The sequence below is a fragment of the Siphateles boraxobius genome, unplaced genomic scaffold (assembly GCF_051911475.1).
Source record: "Siphateles boraxobius isolate OS27281-9 unplaced genomic scaffold, OSU_SipBor_1 30, whole genome shotgun sequence".
NCBI classification, from domain to species: Eukaryota; Metazoa; Chordata; class Actinopteri; order Cypriniformes; family Leuciscidae; genus Siphateles; species Siphateles boraxobius.
In genome coordinates, this window is record NW_027508920.1 from 146,288 (window position 1) to 152,318 (window position 6,031).

Here is a 6,031-nt window from a genome sequence, read left to right on the forward strand (position 1 = left end):
TGTTAATATGACAGAGGCGAGTTCGGCGTCTACGGTCTGGCGTACGAAGTATGTAGTTCGTATCAGAAACCTTCCTTTCAATCGTGTACGGACCAGTAAACCTGGCAGTGAGGGCAGAGCCAGGAGTAGGTAAGAAAACCAACACCTCATCACCGGGCTTAAACTGCCGTCTCACCGCACGCTTGTCAAAACGCATCTTCATATCAGTTTGAGCACGGGCAAGGGATTGCCTAGCCAACTGAGTGGCGCAGCATAATCTATCCTTACACCTGGACACAAAGGCTGACACACTACACTCAGGAGGGGAAACACTAGTGAGTTTCGCTTTCAGAACGGTTAGTGGGCCACGCACATTTCGGCCAAAAACCAACTCTGCTGGACTAAATCCAAACGACTCCTGTTTAGCGTCTCTGATGGCAAAAAGAGCAAAAGGCACTCCCTCATCCCAATCCTTTTTCGTCTCATAGCAGAACTTTTTTAGCATCCCTTTGAATGTCTGATGCCAGCGTTCCAGCGCTCCCTGACTGTCTGGGTGGTAGGCACTTGACACGGCATGGGAGATACCTAATAATTTCAGGTTTTCCTTAAACACCTTTGAAAGGAAGTTAGTTCCCTGATCTGTCTGCACAACCTTAGGGAGACCGTAAGAGGTAAAAAACTTTGTCAATGTTTTTACCACCGTGGCAGCGGTAATTTTACGCAGCGGGATGGCCTCAGGAAAACGAGTGGCAGCAAGCATCATAGTAAGCAAAAATTGGTTACCCGATTTGGTCTTAGGCAGGGGACCCACACAATCTACTAAAACATGTTTGAAAGGGTCGCCAACTGCAGGGATGGGCTGTAACGGAGCAGGTGGCACAGGCTGGTTTGGCTTGCCCACCATCTGGCAAGTGGGGCAAGTTTTGCAGTAGCGTACTACACTAGATTTTAAACCGGGCCAGAAAAATTGTTGCAGCACTTGATGGTAGGTTTTTCCAACCCCCAAGTGCCCTGACCACACATTCTCATGTGCCAAAGACAGCATGTGTCGTCGACAGTCAACCGGTGCCACTACTTGATAAATCACACTCCACTCATTATCCAAACCTTTCTCTGCATTATCTAGCTGAGGACTCCATCTGCGCATGAGCACATCGTTTTCCACGAAGAATGGATGTTCACCGGAACAACTGGACTTCTCAACCGCTGAGGCAAAACACTTAGCTAGGGAAGGATCCCTCATCTGTGCCTTAATGAGAGCCTCCCTAATCAGTGGCTGGGGTTCTGTGAACATAGACTCATCACCTAGTCCCGTCACCCCCCCGCCCACCCCCTCCGCAACAATAGGGTCACCACCTACCGAGTCACTACCGGAGGGCACACCCTCCTTGGAAGAAGCAGTAGGAAACCACGTGTCCGACAGGGTCACCTCCTGAGCTTGCTGTTTAGCCTGCGCTCTTGTTGTAACACTGGCTATAAAAATCCGGGGATCACTAGCAACCATTACATCCTGCCCTGACATGGAAATGGGAACATCCACCACTTTTGGAACCGGATACACTTTCCCAACCGCAATATCATTCCCCATAATAAGGTCAATACCCTCAATTGGAAAATTGGGCCTGATCCCAACCGTGAAAAAACCTGTCACTAAATCAGTGTTTATGTGTATGCGGTGTAAAGGAGCCGACACAAAGCCCATCTCTATTCCCCTTACTATTGCCCTGACGTCCGACCGGTCACCCAGGGGAAGAACGTCAGCAAGTAGCAACGACTGCGAACACGCAGTATCCCGCAGCACTCTCACAGGGCGCCCATCACTAGGCTCTCCTGTAAGGGAAACAAAACCTTCAAAAACAAATGGTCTGAAACACACATCTGGTTCACTACTAGTCAGGGAAACCTGGGACGGCACCTGGGAAGTTCGGAATTAACCCCACCCCTTTCAGGATGCTTTCTCTCCGCCCCCTTATTTCTCTTCCAAGCCTCACAGTGCTGGCTGCACACCATCTGTCAAACAGTGTTCTTTTCTCCCGTGCCAGATCGACATAGGTTTGATCAGGGGTTTTTCGAAGGTTTCGGAAACGTTGTCTATATGCCTCCGGCACCAACTCATAAGTACGGAGAATAGCGCCTTTCACTTTCTCATAGCTCAACCCATCTTCCACTGACAGAGCCGAACATGCTTCCTGAGCTTAACCCGTCAAGCGACACTGCAGTAAAATTGCCCACACATCGTCAGGCCACCGCAACGCAGCTGCAATACGTTCGAAATCGCCAAAATATACCTCAACTTCTGATTCCCGGAAAACTGGAACTAACGAAATGTTTTTACTCACATCGAAACAGGAGGTGATGGTTCTGCCGTGGGAATGCCAACCCCCAGGAGCGACATCCTGGCCTCCCGACTTTGCCTGGAGTTCTACCTGGCGCATCCTTACAGCAGTATCCACCTCAAGTTTTTTCAACTCGAGTTCACGGCGAAGCCGAAAGTCTCGTTCTCGTTCCTCCTTTTCTATCTGAAGACGCTGCAGGCGCACCTTCAGTTGAACATTTAACTTCGAACCAGGAGATGATTCTGAGGAGAAAGGAACAAACTGTGGCAGAGTAAAAGGTTTCCCCACCGTTCCCCCATGTTGTTGTACTGGGGTAACATTAACTGCCTGGCCCTCCCCACCCTCAGTATCTGAGCTGCTCTCCGGCCCAGGCGCTACCAGCACTCCCTGACCGACCTGGCCTTCTAGAACAGCAGCCTTGAGCTGATCCTTACGGAGTGAGGATGACACAACTATACTGTAATGCTCTGCAATTAAATGTAGATCCCTCTTCTTACATTTATCTATCTGACTTACCGATGGGTCAGACACAAACACCTGTAACTCAAAAGCTACCATTTTAAATAAACAAACTCAAAAGTCACTATATTACCCATATATGGTAGGTTGCGATCACCACAACCACCACCTGCCCCTTCTCACTCAAGCACTGATTCCCCAGCACCTACCTAACCCCAGACTCACCTATCTGTCTTCAGAGTCGTGCCGAGCTCGAGGCGTCTTATTGGCTCACATCAGCGGCCGAAGCCCTGAAACGCCAGCCCCCTTTGGAGAACAAAGCCTCCGCTCAGGATTAGACCCCAAAAATAATAAAGGAAAAATAACAAATCAGCATCCGAAGGAAGGACTGTTATCAGCCCAGCTTGACACTGCCTATCTTAGCTGAGGAACAGTCTCATGCAGAGTCTCATATGACAGGGTGGCACTAAAACTATTCAACATTCAACCTACCACCAGAAAACACACACAAACGCACATCAAAACTAATTTAAACAAAAACATGCACCAACCAGCTTTGGCTTTCCAGAAATATCCCGGACGAGCCCCCAAATTGTTACGTCCCAGTGGCATCCAGGGGATGTGGGACCAATAGCAAATTTAATTTCCGGGCTGGAAAGTCGAGCAGGAGACACACAAGTTCAAATTTTAACAGAAATGTATTATAATAAAGTTACCAACAGAAAACAATCTCCACCGGAGACAGTTAGTTGATAACTAAAACAGTTTGCAGGATAAATGGAGGATGCTGAGAATCATAACAAAAACGGTCATCTGTAAGAATGACACAGAGAGACAAGATTAATACACACCAAACAGGAACGGGCAATAATTGTTAATCTGAAGACACCTTCCACCATAGATCGCAGCAGCACACACAGTGACAAGCCGCCAACACGGTTCACCAGTCGATCACTGCACAGCACTCACTGACTGACTGACTGACACAACACCAACACGATCAGGCTTCCCTCTCTCCACTCCTGAGGGCTTTATCCCTGAGGGCTGAAAGACCCTGAGGGCTTTATCCCTGCAGCTGATTAACAGCAACCAGCTGCAGCTGTGAGGTTGATACCTGCAGCTGATTAGCAGCAACCAGCTGCAGCTGCGAGATTGACGTCACAGCACCACCACATACCAGGAGAGAGAGAGCACAAAACAAAAACACACAAAAAAAAAACAGGGACCACAAGCACTAACCCCAACACAGGACCGCACGGGACATAAAAATGACATTATCTGTTTTTTGGACATATACATTAATTTATAGGCTACAAAAAACGCTTCAGAGCGTTGGTGCACTGGCAAAGGTTAACAGGTTAAATAAGCTACCATTGTGTAGCCTGCAGTTTATGAAATGAACACCCGCCATCCCGCAGTAATGTGTGTGAATGGCGCAGGGGCATGGTCACACGATTAGTTTACACTGATTGAAAATAATTTGTTTAAAAAGGAGGAGGCTATTGCCGGTAAAGGCTGGTTCACATAAAATCATTATGACATTATTTTTTAATCTAACGAGCATCTGGTTTGGCGATGCAAAAACGGACTGTAGCTACGTCGTGCTTATTGTTTTTTTCTTCTTCCAATTAGCCTACTATGTTAAAAAAAACGACGAAAACATGTTACTTGTTCAATTAATAAACAGTTTGTTTGATGACAAATCGCTAAAGATGAAATTGGCCTCCCTTTCTGTCATTGTGAGTGTGCGGGGGTTTTTTTCCGAACGATATTAAATTTTTGTTCCTCTATTGTCGAATGGCATTTTTGACAGAAATCCACATCCCTACACGAGGCGAACTATTCTCAAAGACTTACTTTTAGTCATTATTTGGGTAGCACACATATTCTGAATGCCTTCGGCAGAATTCAAATGAGCCATTTTAATCTAGACTAATTCCAAGATTACAGTGAGATTAATCTAGATTTAAAAAAAAAATCTATGCCCACCACTAATATATATATATATATATATATATATATATATATATATATATATATATATATATAGTAAGGAACTTAGCTCAGGTTTGGAGAATAAGTATCCAACAATTATTAATTTTGAATCAGCAGTGATTGAATACGGATCTGAACTAGATCGTCATACATAAAAATCACCCAAATAGGGATTATATAGCTCACGCGTCTGCTTCAGATATATATAGTTAATTAAAAACAATGAATTGTAATTAATTAAGTATATAATTCATATGCAGGTGGGCTATATGAATTTTCAGAATACCTTAATAGAGTTACTGTAACTGTTATCCCAACTAATCAGTTCGTCCACCGAGCTGCTTGTTTGATATTCGTTATAAATTCTCAAAAAGGTTTATCCTTAGTATCAGTTTACTAACCAAATTAGTAACTTTAACAGTATCAGCTCGTAGCTTTAGATTATGCATTAAAGAGGCTTTGTTCTGTGACCAACAAACAGAGACAATCAAGAGTATAATGGGTTTAATAAAAATGAACTAGAATATACAACTACATTTAACAATGAATATCGAATAATAAAAGCAAAAACAGTAAGGAAGAAAAGTAGAAGACAGGAAAACAAAGATTGTTACCACAGTTGAACCTTAAGAGCCAACAAGGAAAATACACACTTTAACACGCTTGAATCTGGATTGAATTATACTTGCAAGGGACCTTTATGTCGCTGGACAAGCAGGCGTGTGTGGGTGTGGGTGTCCTCGTAGCTGGTGAGCTGGAAGCGTCCTTTCGGTGTTTCGAGAGCGTGTTTTGCTCGCGGGAAATTCGAAAGTCTTAAAGGTATGCTGTGGAGGAGTCCCTTCACCCAGAGGATATAGGACTTCTATCAAAACGTAAAATGCTGCGTTTGGTCTGCCGACAAGAACTGAGCATCAAATAAAAGACTGAGTTAAACGTAAAATAAAACCAAAGATAAAATAAGACGACTAGGTCGCAGGACATACACAGGAAGAGTAGCACGAAGAAGAGAGAGAGCTGAGCCATGTCGCGATCTTTTAAAGTGAAACTAAACGCCCCTTTCTGTGGAAGCACAGTCCAATAGCAACTCACAGATTTTGGCGCCAGATATTCCCTTTGTCTTAATCTGATGACCTCATTCGCGTGTATAACGAAGACGAGCGTTTGGCCTTTCACTTACAAAGATGGGAAAAACATAGTATAATATTTTTTTCATTAACTTCTTACATATATTTGGCTGAAGCAAGTTGAGCGATTTCGTTTGA